This window comes from Mauremys mutica, chromosome 10, assembly GCF_020497125.1.
Source record: "Mauremys mutica isolate MM-2020 ecotype Southern chromosome 10, ASM2049712v1, whole genome shotgun sequence".
Taxonomy (NCBI): Eukaryota; Metazoa; Chordata; order Testudines; family Geoemydidae; genus Mauremys; species Mauremys mutica.
The window spans coordinates 26309910-26327008 of NC_059081.1; the positions used below are offsets into that span (position 1 = coordinate 26309910).

General features: G+C 40.7%; 1 long non-coding RNA gene across 2 annotated transcripts in view; it reads right to left on the reverse strand.

Annotated features, from left to right (window-relative positions):
• Positions 1-6986: 6986 nt before the first annotated feature.
• LOC123343415 overlaps positions 6987-17099 on the reverse strand; it is a 68293-nt gene continuing 58180 nt past the window's right edge. For both annotated transcript variants that reach the window (XR_006572231.1, XR_006572232.1), the window contains exons 4-5: positions 12857-12967; positions 6987-7102 (exon numbers count right to left, since the gene is read on the reverse strand). This is a non-coding gene — a long non-coding RNA (uncharacterized LOC123343415). The remainder of the gene's footprint in view (positions 7103-12856; positions 12968-17099) is intronic.

The following is a 17099-nucleotide window of genomic DNA, read 5'->3' on the forward strand; positions in this document are numbered from 1 at the left end:
GTCATGCAAAGATTTGTGCACAACATTAAGCACATGTATCAGTCTTTGCATGATAGGGTCAAATATATACATACCCAGACACAAATTTGATGACCTGATTTCTATTTCTGTGTGTCTGTATATTGTGCCTTCCTTATACGGTATACCTCATCAGCTCTCCATCTAATCCTGAATTTCACCTAAAAATTGTTTTCTCACTTGTTTATACCCTTTATTTCTTTTCACCCTTTGGTTTCCTCCCCACTGTTTCACCTATTTAACACTCTTTGAGGATACAGTTTGTCTTAAAGATGCCTCAAAGTAAGAGCCCCATCCTGTAGACGCTTAGGATGGGATTCTTGAAAGCATTCAGTTTTGGGCTAACTCAGCTCCTACTAAAAGAAATATAGGCTTGAAAGGATTAGAGTTTTATCAGTAAAGTTTAATTTCATTGTACACACGCAAATCAACCAAAAAAAAATATTTCCGTCAAGAATAATAGAAATTTACAGACAGGCGAAGTAAGAAAAATGCTACCTGAGAATGTGTTAGTTTAATGTAGGTATATTTGTATATTTTGACATGTAACAATTTGTGTTAATGGTTATAAACTTTAACTTTTTGAATCTCAATATCTATTATCATTTTAAAAAATTTAAAAAGCTTAAAACCCATAATTTTGTGCAACTATGACATTTTAAATCAATAAAAATAACAAAACCTCAAACATAAACATCAATATTATCAAAATTATTTTAAAAAATAAAAATTGAATTCTGCCAAGCCTAAATAAATGGGAGTTTTACTAGTGGTGTCAATGTGAGCAGAGTTAGGCCAACACTGAGAACTTTAAAGTCCCACACTTGCAGTCTCACTAGATACGATACTTACTACAATGAGTAGCCTTACTGACTTGAGTAGGAACATTCAAAGGAGTAAGCACTATGTCTGCTAGTAATTACTGTACTGTGTTGAATCACATTTGTTCTTCCCTCTTTAAAACAAACACACCCACACACGCACACACTTAAATTGAAATAAACTTTTCTGAATATACATCAAAAGATTAATTGCTAAAATTATTTCCTTTTTTTCCATAGATTTTCTTGCTCTTCATTTTGTCATTTTTTTCATGATTCATATGAGCGTAGTCTCTTGGTAGCTATGTCAGAGCTGAGAAATATAATGCTGGTTTAAAAACAATAACCAATCACATCCTCATACAGGATGTGAGGAACTCATACCTTAGGCTGTGCAGTGGGTTAAAGGTGATTATACAGATTTATGAAGAAAACCGTACATTCAGCTTTTTGAGCATATAAGGAAGTCCTGCTGGTGTTCTGGGCAATGTAAAAAGACTTTCTACGTAAACATTTAAATTTTAAAATTTCTGAACATTCACAGTACCCCAGGGAGGAAACAAAAGAATATTATTGGAAGGATCTGCTTCTCTTTCTGTTGCTTCTAACAGACAGGTCATCTGGTAAATTGTTAGAGTTTTGTACCTTTTGTATGCTCTCAAGAGGCAGTCAAATTGAAAGGACTCAAGGGCTGAAGTACTCTTATAAAATATTGCCAGTCCCGACATGTGTTATATTATCTTAGAATTCCTATGGGGAATCATACTAAAGAACAGAGTGTAACTCTATCCCTTGCCCTCTCAGCTTAATGGGTCACTGCAAGTAGTACCTGGGGGAAATTATATTTGGGGGATATGGAGATCTTGGAAAGGTATGAAATGGAATTCCTACAGGTTGGCAAGTGAAGGGTCCAGTGGACTATTGAGTGCCTTTGTTAGTGGAATTTGTATACAGGCCAGGCAATAAGGTGAAAGTTAGGAAGCCTAAATGTTAAGAACATTTTGCAGAGGATAATTTATAGACATATATATGACTTTTCACTTCCACAGAACTCTAACTTATTCCACCACCTCTTATGCAGCATGAAAAGAATTCATGAGTGGCAAATGCCACGTTGATAACTTTATTTGAATAAGCAGAGTTACAGTGCCAAAGATACAGTCAGACTCTAATTTAATCTCATAAAATGCAAACTAAATGGGACACTGCATCTTTTGTAGTCTCAAACTTGATCTGCAATATCTTTTAAAAAAATATTTGTCAGCAAAGTACATGTAATTTGATCAGAGAATGTGAGTGAAGGTTTAAGTTTCAAGTACCATTATAAGATAATTTTAGTTGCTAATTAACTTTCTGAAACAAATTAATTTTGGCTAAAATTGTCTATGCTTGCTCAGAGCCCAGAGGTGAGTTAGCTTGGAAAGCACCTGTTTAGTTATCAAGTTCTGTATATTTAAAAACAACACGTTTCCCCATATTTTCAGTTTTGCTCAAGCTTGGTTTGTTTTAAACATCTCAATGATGTCTTAACACTAAGTCAGTTTTGAGGAAATATAGTTATTGGTGGTGTAATAAATTTGTTAGCTAATTCCTATAACATTTTAGGTGAACATCATTTATGTCTTCAAATTTTCTCAGTACTATCTTGCTCTGTATTAATATATATTTTGACAGTATCATTTGTCCTTATTTAATATTCAAACTTCTTTTCTCTATTTTTGTTTTAAAGATATGTAAAATCAGTACTTCAGCCATTTCTGAGTCATGACTGAGTCATAAACAAAACTATCTCCACCTATTCCTGATAGCTCAAGAGTATGACCCTGAGTTCCACATATGCCAAAATACTGACATTTGGCTGAATTATCCTGCTTTTCATTAAGTGATATCACAGAACAAGTCATGCCAGCTGTCTTCCAGTACCTTAATACAGCACTTTATGTCCCATTTATTCTCTCTCTCTCCCTTTGCAACAAGCTGAGTGGCTCATAAGACTCATAATGAGATAAAAATAATACTGAAAAAATTAAAATGCCATACACATTTACCTTGACTTATGTGTTCAGTTCAGATCAGCCTATCTCAAAAAAGGACATGAAAGAAACAGCAGGGGTTCAGAGACAGGTGAAGAATTTGATTAGAAACAAAGAAAGACTTTGAGAAACTAGACAAATTCAGACTGGAAATGAGGTGCACATTTTTCATGGTAAGGGTAATTAACCATTGAAACAATTTACCAAGGATTGTGGTAGATTCTCCATCATGATCTATTATTAAATCGAGATTGGAATTTTTTTTTCTAAAAGATCTGCTGAGTCTAAATGAAAGAAATTAATTCAGGGAAGTCCTAGGGACTGTTAGGCAGGAGGGCCAACTAGATGATCACAGAAGTCCCTTCTGGCCTTGTAATAGATGAAGATTTCCATATGTGGAAAGACTGACAATACTGGGGCTTTTTAGTTTAGAGAGGATACAAATCAGAAGGGGTTTGTTAAAAAGAATACAAACCAATCAGCTGGAGAAGGGAAATTGGATGCTCTTATTGCCCTTTATCATTATGCAAAGGCATGTTCAATGAAGCCAATGGGATAACTCACATCACATAACATTAAATACTCGTGTAAATCTTTGCAAAGTCAGACCTACTTTATTAGTCCCTGGAACTCACTGCCACAACACATCAACAGCTAAAAAGGGTTCAGAAAAGAACTAGGCATTTTTATGGACAATCAGAACATATCCAGCTACACTAGATAAGATATAAAAATATCAGGGACTAAATCTTCTTGTTTCAGGGTCAAAGTCAAGCGCTAACTGAAGGACTTTAGGAAGAATCTTCTCTAGGCAGATTGGGCCATAATTGTGTTCTGTGGGGTTTCTTCATCTTTCTCTGGAGTTATTGGTACTAGCCACTGAGAAACAGGATCCAGAACTAGATTTAAAAATCACAGGTTTTAAAAATGAAGACTTTTTTCCTATTTTTTAATAAATGGTTGCTTTCTCTGATCTCCTTGAATAAAAGTCACTATCTTTGTAAATTATTTAGTCTTATAAAAAACTGAAGTGCTTGATTCTCAACTCATGTTGGTTTTACACCAGTGTAACTTCATTGATTTCAATGGATTGGCATCTGTGTGAGAGAAGGATCAGCCCCGAGGTGTGAGAATGTTAGCTCAGGCTTCTAACCAGGGCTGGCTCCAAGTTTTTTGCCGCCCCAAGCAAAAAAATTTTCCCACGCGCCCCCGGCCCCACCCCAACTCCGCCCCTTCCCCGCCCCATTCCAACCCCTTCCCCAAATCCCCAGCCCCACCACCTCCCTTGGGCACACCCGCATTTCACCTCCTACCCCTCCCTCCCTTCCCAGGAGGCAGAGGTGAGCTGGGCGGGGCAGTGGTTCCTCTGCCCCCCAGGGTTACTTCCTGCGGCCCTCCCCACGCCCACCACCACCGCAGCTCACCTCTGCTCTGCCTGGTCCCCTGAGTGTGCTGCTGCCGCTCCACTTCTTCCCCGTCCCTCCCAGGCTTGCCGCACGAATCAGCTGTTTTGTGGTAAGCCTGGGAGAGAGGGAGGAGAAGTGGAGCAGCGGCGCACTCAGGGGAGCAGGCGGTAGTGGAGTGTAGGTGAGCTGTGGGGAAGCGGTTTCTCTGCCCCCCACCCAGGGTTACTTCCTGCGGTCCTCTCCGTGTCCCCCACCGCCACAGCTCACCTCTACTCAGGGCCAGCTCCCGGCTTTTTGTGCCCCAAGCAAAAAAAAAAAAGGAGTCGGAGTGCCGCCCCTTGGAAAGTGCCACTCCAAGCACATGCTTGGAGTGCTGGTGTCTAGAGCTGGCCCTGCTTTTAACTGCAAGATTTAGCCATATCAGTGATGCTGATAGCACAATAACACCTCCCCAGATGCGAGGTTTGCTTCAGCTTTCTTATTACAACTGTCAGCAAGTGTGTAACAAACACTGGCTGAGTTAAGGAAATGTTCTTCTTTATTCAGAACAGCTGCCTGCCTAAACAGAAATTAAACTTCTTTGCTTTGAACACTCGGGGTCCTCCAACAGGGTTTAATGACAGCTGTATGCTTCTACCAGAACATCTTATCCACTTTGCATGTATTTATCTTTTCACCAAATGCATCCCGAGATGACTTCATTACATTATCATCAGCTCTTTTGGAGTTAGTATCCTCCTTTTACACTGATATTTAGATTGAGAAGATGTTTTCATTTGTCAAGTATGAACAGCTTCCTGCCTCAGTGTCATTGTTGAGTACACATATGCTTGCCATTTTCTTCCAAAGACAGCTGTGGCTCCTTTGAGATCTGCAGTCCTGCGTACTCCCTTATTTCCATGCACATCATCTGCAAGATCTACAAATCCAAAATTTATTTATTTATTCTTATTTCAGAGACTGGTACCATGATGGAAGAACTCTTCAAGCAAATATTATACTGACATTATAGTCCATTACAAAAGAACCCTCTATCCCAAGTGAAACTCTAAACAATTGTACCTGTCAAGGGCTCGGTTGCAGCATTTGAAGTGAACCTGTGAGAGTGGGCTTGTCTGTGCAAAGGGGCTGGTCTGAGACTGTGGGATGAACTAACGACCATCAAAAACTTCATCACTGGGGCTGTTCGAAACTTTTCTACAGAAAAAAACCTCATTTTCTCTTCAGCTCTACTTACCGCTTTCTGCTCCAAGTGCAAAGTACATTTCTTCAGCCCTGCCTTCTCTAACACAAACTGTTATCTGTACATGGGTGTGTATACATACATCATTATTTCTTTGTATTGCCATAGTACCTAGGGGCCCTAGTCACAGACCAAGACTCCATTATGCTAGGCACTGTGCAAACACAGAACTACAAGATTGTGTCTTTCCCAAAGAGCTTAGACTCTAAGTGTGTGTGATGGGTTGCCCCCTTTAAGGTGCTACCTGATGTACTGAGATACCACTGAGCCTGCCTGTTCTCCCAGCCTGGGCCCCCTTTAACCAGTCTAGCTGAGCCAGGCTCTTAAACCTCCACTAGCACACACATAGGTAGGGTCACACCCAGCTGCAGAAAGACACAGACATTGAGATCAGCTCTGTGAAGACTCAGTTTAAGGGACTACCCCCCAATACTCAGGTGCCCACCTCCCTTGCAGTGCAGACCCAAAGGTATATTATGAAATCTGCCCCCTCCCTCAATGTGGAGGAGGGTATGCACAGCCTCTTACCCCCTCCCCCCCATTATGAATTTCACAAACTGGGTTTCAGAATAAACAAAAACAAGTTTATTAACTAGAAAGGATAGATTTTAAGTGATTATAAGAGATAGCAAACAGAACAAAGCAAATTACTGAACAAATAAAGCAAAACATGCAGACTGAACTTAATACACTAAAGAAATTGGCTACAAATAGTAATTTCTCACCCTAAATGTTGTTTCAGGCAGATTGCAAAGATTCTTGAATGCCAGCTGCACTGGCCTGTAGCTTGAAACTTCAGGTATTATTACTCAGAGGCTAGACACCTTTCCAGCCTGGGCTCAGCTCTTCTCCTGCTGGTTCAGTTCTTGCTTCCAGGTGTTTTCCAGTGTCTCTTTGGGCTTGGAGGCAGGGAAAACCATGATGATGTCACTCCCCTGCCTTATATAGCTTTTGTGTATGGCCAGAACCCTTTGTCTTCCAGTGGAAAAACACTGGCATTCCAAGATTGGGTCCGATACCATGTGACTCAGTCACATGTCTCTGCAGGGTCATAGCAGCCATTACTTGCAGGCTGCTTGGTGTGTCCACAGGAAGACTAAGCTCTTGCATAGTCCATTATTTCTGCTGATGGCCCATCAGCCTTGGTTGGCTTTTTCATTGTTGTACTTAAAGGGCTGGTTGTGAGTGTTACCCAAAGTAGCACATTTGAAATACAGATACATGGTCAATATTCCTAACTTCAGATACAGAAATGATACAGGCATACAAACTGGATAATCACATTCAGTAAATCATAACTTTTCTAATGATATCTTACATGAGCAATCTTGCATAAAATATATCTTAGGCCATATTCATATCATAACCATATTTCTATGAAGAATATGGGGTGTAACGCCACAGTGTGCATGTATATAAACCTGGCCAAAACAAAACAATACACTGCACACCCAGTTCTCACCTTGTGGGAGGAGAGGATGAGAGAGATAATGAACCACACATGATAGATGTGTAATCAAGTTGTTTAATGCACTGCTGGAAGGCACTCGGATACTATGGTGATGAGGCTGTAAAAGAAACCTGAAGAGAGACATAGAGTTTAAGGCCAGAAAGGAGCACCAGATCATCTTGTCAGGCCACTAAACACTGCTCAGCACTAAACCCAATGACCAAAATGAACAGCAGGTAGCTAAGAGTCACACACTAACACCACAGTAGCTTATGGAAGCATTGTCTGGCACAAAACCTTTAGGACTCCTAATGGAGAAGATGAGCTGCTGTGCTATCTGTGAACGTGGGTGCACTGAGCTTCTCCCCTAGAGCTCATGTGAAAGAGGAGCTGTGCCATAGTCCCATTCACACCCTTTCCCCTCTAAAGAGGCTAATCTATAACTATGGACAACTAGCCTTGAGCATTGAAATCAGTAGTGCAGGATCAGGCCCTCTAAAGCACAAACACTGCAACTCTGCTTGCCTCGTTCATCCTCCACTTCCTCCCTGAAATCCTGTGTGTAATGACCAGGCACAGTCTAACCCTGAGTTAGGAACATGTTTCTATCATTTTAAGTCACTCTTTTCAGGCTAGGAATATTTTTACAGTGCATTTTAATTTAGTATTATATATTACATCTTACTGTGAGGTGCTAATTGTCTTACTTAAGAAATATGTTCAGAGTTATGTAACACTTGACAGTTTAATACAAATTCAAATGTGCTAAAGGGTTCCCTCGTAATTTGGATATCAGCCACTTTTTACTGGTTTTCTAGCTCATTAGTAACCCAGGGCCTGATTCTGATCATATGCCAGTTGTACACCAGTGTAATTCCATAGACTTCAATGGAGTTATACCTGACTTACACCAGCGTAAGAGGAATGAGAGTCAGACCCACAATATGTGCCGCTTTTATTTGTTTTGGCATGACACCACAGTATCTGAATTGAAATCAGTATTTTGAGCCAAAAAGAAGTATGTTTCAAGCTTTTCTTTTTTTTTCATTATACCATTTTATGTCCATTAATTTCATCCTACGATTCCAACTTGAACAAAACAGATGGAACTAATGAAATGTAAATGGAATATGCTTAAGCATGGAATGCTTTCTGAAGTGATATTCCAAACCTTCAATAGAGAACAGTAATTCATGAAATGCTTATATTCCTGCTGCTTGCAAATCCCTTGCAAATGGAAACTCCTCATTCTAGGCTATCTCCAGGATAGCACATATCCTTACAGCACATATCAACGGCCACATTGTGGCATTGACTTTTATGAAGAAATCTTTTTTTTTCTTTTTTTTAAGTGGGGAGAGTTCTCCTTAGAAATTAATGGTTCATCCAAATCTCATGTCAAAACTTCAGTAAGGGCTTAAGAATTTCATATGTAGTCAATCAAGCTAAGAATAGATTCGTGCTTCAGAGCCCAAACTGAACACCTGTGGGGCTCTGGAATAATCTTCCTACCCTCAGCACAATGGTGCTCAATTGAGCATGTGCATTATGCTGTGAGTGGGAAAGGGAGCGCAGTTTTGGTGAGGAAAGTCCCTCCTACTGGGTGGGATTTTTCTGGGGGCCTGCTGCTGATTTTGCTTTGGTAGTAACATTTATTTGAAATAATGGTAAAGCTGTCCAGAGTAATAGATGGACACTTTATATGTCATTGAAATAATTAAATTATCGGAGAAGTTGATTTGCCTTCAACTGAAGCATATATCTTAAGTATTAAATCTAAGTATTAACATAAGTAAATTAGCCACAGCCAGAGGTCAGGGTAGTGGACTATCGGAGATGAACCATCTCATCCAGCATGGCAATCCTTACGTTAATTATATAAGACATATTTTGCTATAAAAAGATGATCATATTAAATTGATGTATTCCATATGTAGTAGTGTACATAGAACAAAGTCCTACTGTGAAGTCACATGAGATAACCTTACTGTGAAGATTCCATGCAAGTTCACATTTCAGTGAATAGAAAGTTGTTAGGTTGGGCCAATCTAAGCAGCTGGAGGTGAAATGACAGATCTTGTGCAGGATTTTTAGTTTCTTTCATGTAATTTAATTCTTTTGTTTAACATTTTGAATTAGCAATTACTGCCCTCTGTAGAGAAGGCTCAAGAACCTTCATGCCACACAAACTCAAACAACCCTGACGGTTAACTAAAAAGGTTGAATGTTAGAAATTATTTCTGCTTATGCAGTAGGCATTGTCTTAAAACAGCCTTAATAGTCAACTAAAATAGCATGTATGACAGCAATCTTTATGTGTCCTTGGATTCAGCTGCTGTAGAAAGGCAACAGCTAGGGGAAAAAATAAAGAAATTATAACATTCAGAAGCAGAGATGATGCTTTTCCCATACAAATGATTGAAGGTCCATACTGAATTGGAGATGTATTAAATTGGGAAGTACTTGAAAAATGGGCCTATTTGAGAGAATAATGTTGTGGGTGCACGTAATTGTGGTTGCAGTTATGTCTGGCTGCAACTGAGGTCATTTGGGGACTTATAGTATCTGATCTGTGTACAGAATAAGGTAGTTAGACATCTAAATGAGCTAACCTGCACCCATGCAAAATTGTTCCTGCAATTATTTAGAGTGGCAAATTCCAAGGTCAAAAACAGAAGCCAGTGTCTGAAAATTTGGCCTTTAACACGTAGGCTGCTGCATTGTGTCTTCAAGTTTTGCTTAGGAACATATTGGTATTGCCATCCTGGAACAAGCCAGTAATCAATTTGGTGTCCTGTCTCCAACAGTATCGAATGCTAGATGCTCGAGAAGAGGAAGGAAATCCCTACAGTGCATGTAGTTGTACAATAAAAGTGTTGCTCCTTGATATCTAATGTGTACTGGGTTTGTCCTTACCTATTAAATCCCTTAGGCAATGTGATTATCCAACCTCTAAGTACATTCCTCTGTTTTTATAGCCTGTTCAATTTATAATCTGAACAAGTCAGCAAAAAGTCAGCTGATCAATCGAAGGGCAAAACCCCCATCCTGCCTCTGCAAGAAAGACATTCACTCCAAATTTACAAAAGTGGCCAATGGTTTTGACAGTTGTACTCAAAGTTAGAGGCCACTTATGAAAATTAGGGCCACAGCTTCTTATGTTGTTGGAAAGTAAGAATAATATAGGAAAATCCAGCTCAATGTATTGTATTATGGTCTGCAGTCCGATAGGAACATACTATCCATTCTCTTCACAAAGAACAATTTCAAGTAATTGACTACAGGCTGGCTGGTGTACAGTATACGATTTAAGGGCCTGCTCCTGAACCATTAATGTCAAAAGAAGTTCTGCCCTCAACATAAGTGGGAGAAGGATCAAGCATGTAACCTTTTTTTGTTTTTTAAATCTATTGTTTTAAATACCAGAATGTATTCAATAGTGGTTTCTCTGGCTAATTGAAGAATATGGTATGATAGACTCTAGGACTCTAAAGCATAAACTCTTGAGATGTGTGTTTATGTTTTGACACCATATCATATTTTTATTTGTTTGGATGAGCATATCTAATAAGTAACAGCTTCAACTTAGAAATGAATTTTAGATAGTGAGAAACTAAGGCAGTAAATAGACTTAACTGATATGCACAGCTTCTATAAAGAACTGCACCACAACTAACAATAAGTATTTCTTCAAGATCCAGTTGCCTAAAAATTCACTTAAACAGGACTTGTAAGAGCATCATGTGGTGACTCCCAAGTGGGAGTGGGTAGTTAAGTATTCAAATAGATAAAATTATAGGAATCCTTTAGGTACAGTAATAAATACCCTTCTTTCTCTCCTACAACTAGAATAAAACCACAGAGATTAAATATTTTCAGCTTGATTTTTATCTCAGAGCAAAGTAAATCAGCTCCATAGATGCTAATGGGGGTAAAATGGTGTAAAACTAATGTAATGTAGCTCAGAAGCAGGCTCTTCATTTTCAAGGTTGTCCCAAAAGCTCCTGTGTTACTGTAAATTAAGGCATAGATTGTGCCCTAGCCATGTGGAGGGAACAAGTGTGTGTGTGGTCTGTATCCATAGCCCCAAGAAGAATTCTGCCAGAGCCAGCTAGAATTTATTTTATGAATGTTTATTGCAGCACACAATGCAGGCTCTGGTTTAAGGCTGCAATCTGGCCGTGATTGCCCAGAGTGCTAGCACACAATCGATGGCTGATCTGTGCTGTGTTCAACCATACCATTTACTAACAATGTATTCTGCTGTTACAACATTACAGGAAGAATTTCCCAGATACAATTGCCATCTGTGCATCACAGATGATTAGTGAGAAGGATAAGAAAGCCTCCTTTACTGACATCAGGGGCCAACCTTTTTATTGTGGTGCCAGATGATTTACATGTTCAATTCCCTTTATGAATAAGGACCAAGGAGCATAGAACTCCCCACTTTCAATTTGAATTCAGCATCCAGAAGAAAGATTAAGCAATTGTTCACCTTTTTTGTTCTTTGGCAGCACAATATTATTACTGAATGTTACTGCAGTCAGAAGAAAAGGCTTTTACAAACTGCAATATAATTACATTTTACAAGGAAAAATGAGCGGCTGTTTCAGACATTTGGGCATGCACTTGTAAGTGGGTGCAAATCCATTAGAGTCACTGGAGTATAGCCTGCTCACACCAGATATGAATCTGGCCCTTTAAACAAAAAAATCCACTGGAAACAAGGAGTACTCTTTGAGCAAACATTCTGTCAGTTGCCTCTCAGTGAGAAGCCGTTTAAAAAGCAAGATGCTAAATTCTGCAGGTGGATAATCCACCTCGCTTATTTCAGAGAGATGTAGAATTTTAGGACAAAATTCTGCTCTCAGTTGCACCCATGAAAATTTGGAATTAGAATTTTGCCTATGTCTATAAAAGTAGAAACTTCTGGAAAAAACAGAAATCTTCAGGGTTTGCTCTAGTTTCAGTGTGTGAAATCAGTATGTCTACAATTGGAACAGTTCCTTGCTCCTTTATAAGAATAATGATGATGATGATGATAATTCATTCCTCTACAGTATATTTTCTCAAGGATCTCACAACACTTTCTAAACATTTTAAAGAATTAATTCTTCCCACAGCATTATTGTATGACAGGGTAATGATAATTTCAAAAGTGGCCATTAATTTTGGATGCCTTCGTTTTGGAGTACCCATCTTGAGACACCTACTAGCTGATTTCCCTAGGTGCTGAGCACCCACCCACATTAAATACCCAGGAAAATGGTGACTTGGAAATAAAACACAAATTCATGACTCCAGTCCCCAGCTCTTCCCACTAGACTCTCTTTTCCCTATGAGATTTATATTTCTCTTCTGCCCACTTTTGTAATGGAAACAATTGTGTGATAATCTGATCCAGAAGGTGGATGCCCAATTCCTGCCAATTGACCAGATGCAACAACTTCAGTATGTACTTATTAGGCTTTTTTTTCCCTTGTGTCTTTTACGATAAATACATCCCTAATGTCAGTGAAATAAGTTTTCCTGTCTTTCTAACTGATCATCTCTGATGGTAACTTTATCAGGGAAAATCTTTTCTGAATTTTTTTTGATGGGAGCGGGAGGAGCAAAGTGTATAGTTCCTTTTGGTGGTGGGGAAGAGTTTTAAAGGAATGATGAATGGAGAAAAGTAGTAATTAGTTTTAAAAAGAAAAGGAGAAAAAGGACTTCATGGAAACATTGAAAATTAAGGGGGAAAAAAACCTGTTAGGTCATCTGGACCATTTCACTGGAACAGTGCAGGATTTTTCCTTACAATCCTCCAGCATTTTGTTTGCTATAGTTTTAAAACTCTCAAGTGATGAGGATTTGCCTGACCTTTGACATAGCTAATTCACCTTTCTGGTTAATGTTGAAACATCCATGACAAAGATGGCTTAGTGTCTCTCTGGAAAGGATTTCTGCTTTTAGTCAAAAGAAGCAGAATGAAGAATAAAGACAAGGAATCTCTGTGGGGAGAAAAGTGACAAAATAAGTCTTCAATATTTTATGTCTTAAACATACAAATTTTTCCAGTGATTTAAAGGGAGAGCTACATATGTATGGCTGCAGGTATGGCTTCAACACGTAGTAATTTGTATACCAGAACTTTTATGTAATGTAATTAAGCCTTTGAATATTTTAAAACATTTTGACTTGATGCATCTTGCACATATTTATTGCTTGTGGTCCATAAGCGGCTGTTACAACAGGTGAACCAAGAGATTCTCCATCCTCTCACCAAGCCTGAATAAGCTTTGCTAAGCTAGTCTCCCAGTGACAATTTCTCTTGCTTCAAGCTTGCTTGGCTGGGTGTTTGCAATTAGCAAGCTAGACAAGAGGAAATCGACAAGAAAGATCACAATTTGGATATAAAACATATAAGTTGACCATATTTGTTAGAGTGATTATAATATCTAGATATGCCCAGAGGCTTTACCTGAAAGCAACTGAGCAAATCTCACAGCTAGCAAATGTAAACTGAAAATGTTAACATTTACAAGTGCCTGTATTTCATTTTTTTAATTAGAATGCTTGATGAAGAACAATTCTCAGATTGACTGAACTTTTAATATCACAAAAAGAGAGAAAATCAGATAAATAGGAAAATTCATTATCTGATTTTACCCATTAATAGTTGTTTTGAACCACCAAAATACTGTCATTAAAACTAAAATTGAATCTTAATATTGGGGGAAAAAAACCTTAAGAACCACCATATCTATAAATCTCATTCCTAAAACATTAAGACTGTGAACAATTTATTTCCAAACCAGCTTGTCTGAATAAACATAACAGAAGCTTGTGTGGGGTAGGTTATATGCAATGGAGGTCATTTGATTGAAGGCAAATCATTTGTCTTTGATCCTGCCCTTGCTAGAAGATTTCTAGCTCATTAACACAATATTAATGAGGCTGGATTTTAAAGCAGGTGTTAAGTGCAATCAGAGAAGCTTTATTATGCTGCAAATTGTCTTGAGTTGACAAAGAAAGTCAAATTGGTTCATGCTCAGTTAACCTTTGTCTATGTGCATGACTTGGTTGATTAAACAGCGATTGATAATGACCTTCAATCTGGTGAAGCATCTGAAGGGGCTGTATGTAGAATTCATTGTAGTGGATGTAAAGCTCCGTAGCACAGTCACCTTTTAAATTTAGGAATCTATAATGTAATTTTAAAATTAACCAATGTCATGCTACAGTGAATCAACTAATTTATTAGTGTTAAACAGATATTTAAAGTTCCACGTAATCTGAGGCATATACATTAAAGCAGCTGCACATTTGCCAGCACTGATCATTCATTATCAGTACCACATAGTACTTGCTTACAGGAAAATTATAGTTAGTAATTCTCTTTTAGACTTCTGTAAGTACTTACCCAAAATCTATGAGAGCATTTCCATTGGCTTCAGTGAAATTTGTAACAGGGCTATAGGGGTTATGTAATGCTATATAACCCCTCCCCCAGGATGTGGCTCAAGCCTCCTCCCTGGTGCTTGCTACTTGGAGTGGCTTCTCTCCACGTCTCCCATAGGTTGGGGTCTGGGTTCTCTTTCTAATGCCTTGTGCCTTCACTCAAGGTGACTCCTCACTGTGCCCAAGATACAGAGTGCTGTCCCTGGAAATATGAATGCTATCAACAGGCAAGGAGCATAAAACCCAGTACACAGGAAACAATAAATGTATATCAACACAAACCTCAGCAAAAATGCACCCCAAAACAACAATATAATAAAGGGGGACTTTACTGGGAACAGGAAAATTGGAGCTAGGGAAGGAAACCAGTTTCCCACCTCTGAAAACTTATAGCTCTTCCCAACCACCGGCTCCCTTCCTGGCAGCTTCCCAGGCAGATGGTACACTCAGGGTATGTCTACACTACAAGAGTAGTTCGATTCAACTTAAGTCGAATTTGTGGAATCGACCTTACAAAGTCGAATTTGTGTATCCACACTAAGGACACTAATTCGACTTTGTGAGTCCACACTAACGGGGCAAGCGTCGACATTGGAAGAGGTGCACTGTGGGCAGCTATCCCACAGTTCCCGCAGTCCTCGCTGCCCATTGGAATTCTGGGTAGAGCCCCCAATGCCTGCTGGGGGAAAAAATGTGTCGAGGGTGGTTTTGGGTAACTGTCGTCATTCAACCGTCACTCCCGCCGGCGGGCAATCAGTTCGCGCACTTTTCTGGTGAGTGACAGCGCGGACGCCACAGCATTGCGAGCATGGAGCCCGCTGCGATCATCGCTGCACTTATGGCCGTTGTCAACTTCTCGCACCTTATCGTCCACCTCTTCCACAGTCAGCTGCTGAGAAATCGGGCGAGGAGGCTCCGGCAGCACGGTGAGGACATGAAGTCTGAGAGTGGCACAGACGTCTCACAGAGCACGGGATCCCGCGCTGTGGAGATCATGTTGGCAATGGGTCATGTTCATGCTGCAGAACGGCGATTCTGGGCCCGGGAAACAAGCACTGACTGGTGGAACGGCATAGTGCTGCAGGTCTTGGATGAATCACAGTGGCTGCGAAACTTTTGCATGTGTAAGGGCACTTTCCTTGAACTGTGTGACTTGTTGTCCCCTGCCCTGAAGCGCAAGGACACCCGGATGTGAGCAGCCCTGAGTGTGCAGAAGCGAGTGGCCATAGCCCTCTGGAAACTTGCAACGCTAGACAGCTACCGGTCAGTAGCGAACCGCTTTGGCGTGGGCAAATCTACCGTAGGGCTTGCTGTGATGCAAGTAGCCCACGCAATTGTTGACCTACTGCTCTCAAAGGTAGTGACCCTGGGAAACGTCCAGGTCGTCATAGATGGCTTCGCCGCGATGGTATTCCCAAACTGCGGTGGGGCTATAGATGGAACTCACATCCCTATCCTGGGACCGGCCCACCAGGCCAGCCAGTATATTAACTGAAAGGGCTACTTTTCAATGGTGCTGCAAGCACTGGTGGACCATAGGGGACGTTTTACCAACATCAACGTCGGGTGGCCAGGCAAGGTTCATGACGCGCGTGTTTTTAGGAACTCTGGTCTGTTTAGACGCCTGCAGGAAGGTAGTTTCTTCCCGGACCACAAAATAACTGTTGGGGATGTGCAGATGCCTATAGTGATCCTCGGGGACCCAGCCCACCCGCTAATGCCCTGGCTCATGAAGCCCTATACAGGTGCCTTGGACAGTGACAAGGAACTCTTCAACTACCGGCTGAGCAAGTGCAGAATGGTGGTGGAGTGTGCTTTCGGACGTCTCAAGGGGAGATGGAGGAGCTTACTGACTTGCTCGGATCTCAGCGAAACCAATATCCCCATTGTTATTGCAGCTTGCTGTGTGCTAGACAATCTCTGTGAGAGCAAGGGGGAGACCTTTATGGCGGGATGGGAGGTTGAGGCAAATCGCCTGGCTGCTGATTACGCTCAGCCAGACACCCGTGCGATTAGAAGAGCCCAGCGGGAAGCGCTATGCATCCAGGAGGCTTTGAAAGCTAGGTTCCTCAGCGAGCAGCGTGACCTGTGACTGTTCAGTTTCTTTACAGAGAAGCTGAACCTGCCCCTGTTTCTTTACCCAGTTACTGTTGACTATCCTCTGCAGTTACATACCCCGTTCACCCCGTTTCCCCCCTTCCAACACACGTGTAAAAATAAAATCCATGTTTCATTGTTACTTAACTACGTTTTCTTTATTAATGACTTTGCGTTAAAGGGTTGAAACTGGGATGCAGACTGTGCTGGGTAGGGTGTGTAGTGATGTAAAGACTGCTTCTAAACTGGAGGAATGACAGGCTCCTGCTCCTAGAGCGGTCCGCAGTGCCAGACTGGTTGTTTCAACGGAGCCTGCCATCCCTCCTTTTTGGGACTCTGTGTGCGGGGGCTATGTGACTTTGTGGCGGGGGAGGACGGTTACAGATTCCCCTGCTGCGTGGCTCTGTGGTCCAGGACAAGGACCGCTGCATAAGATCTGTAACCGCCCTCCCCCGCTACAAAGTCACGTACCCCCCACCCACACAGAACATGGAAACCACCTCCCATACTGACCAGGGTGCCTACTGACTGCACTGTGTGTGTTACCTGCTGCTGATCCTGCCCCCGTGTCTGTACCCTGGTAAA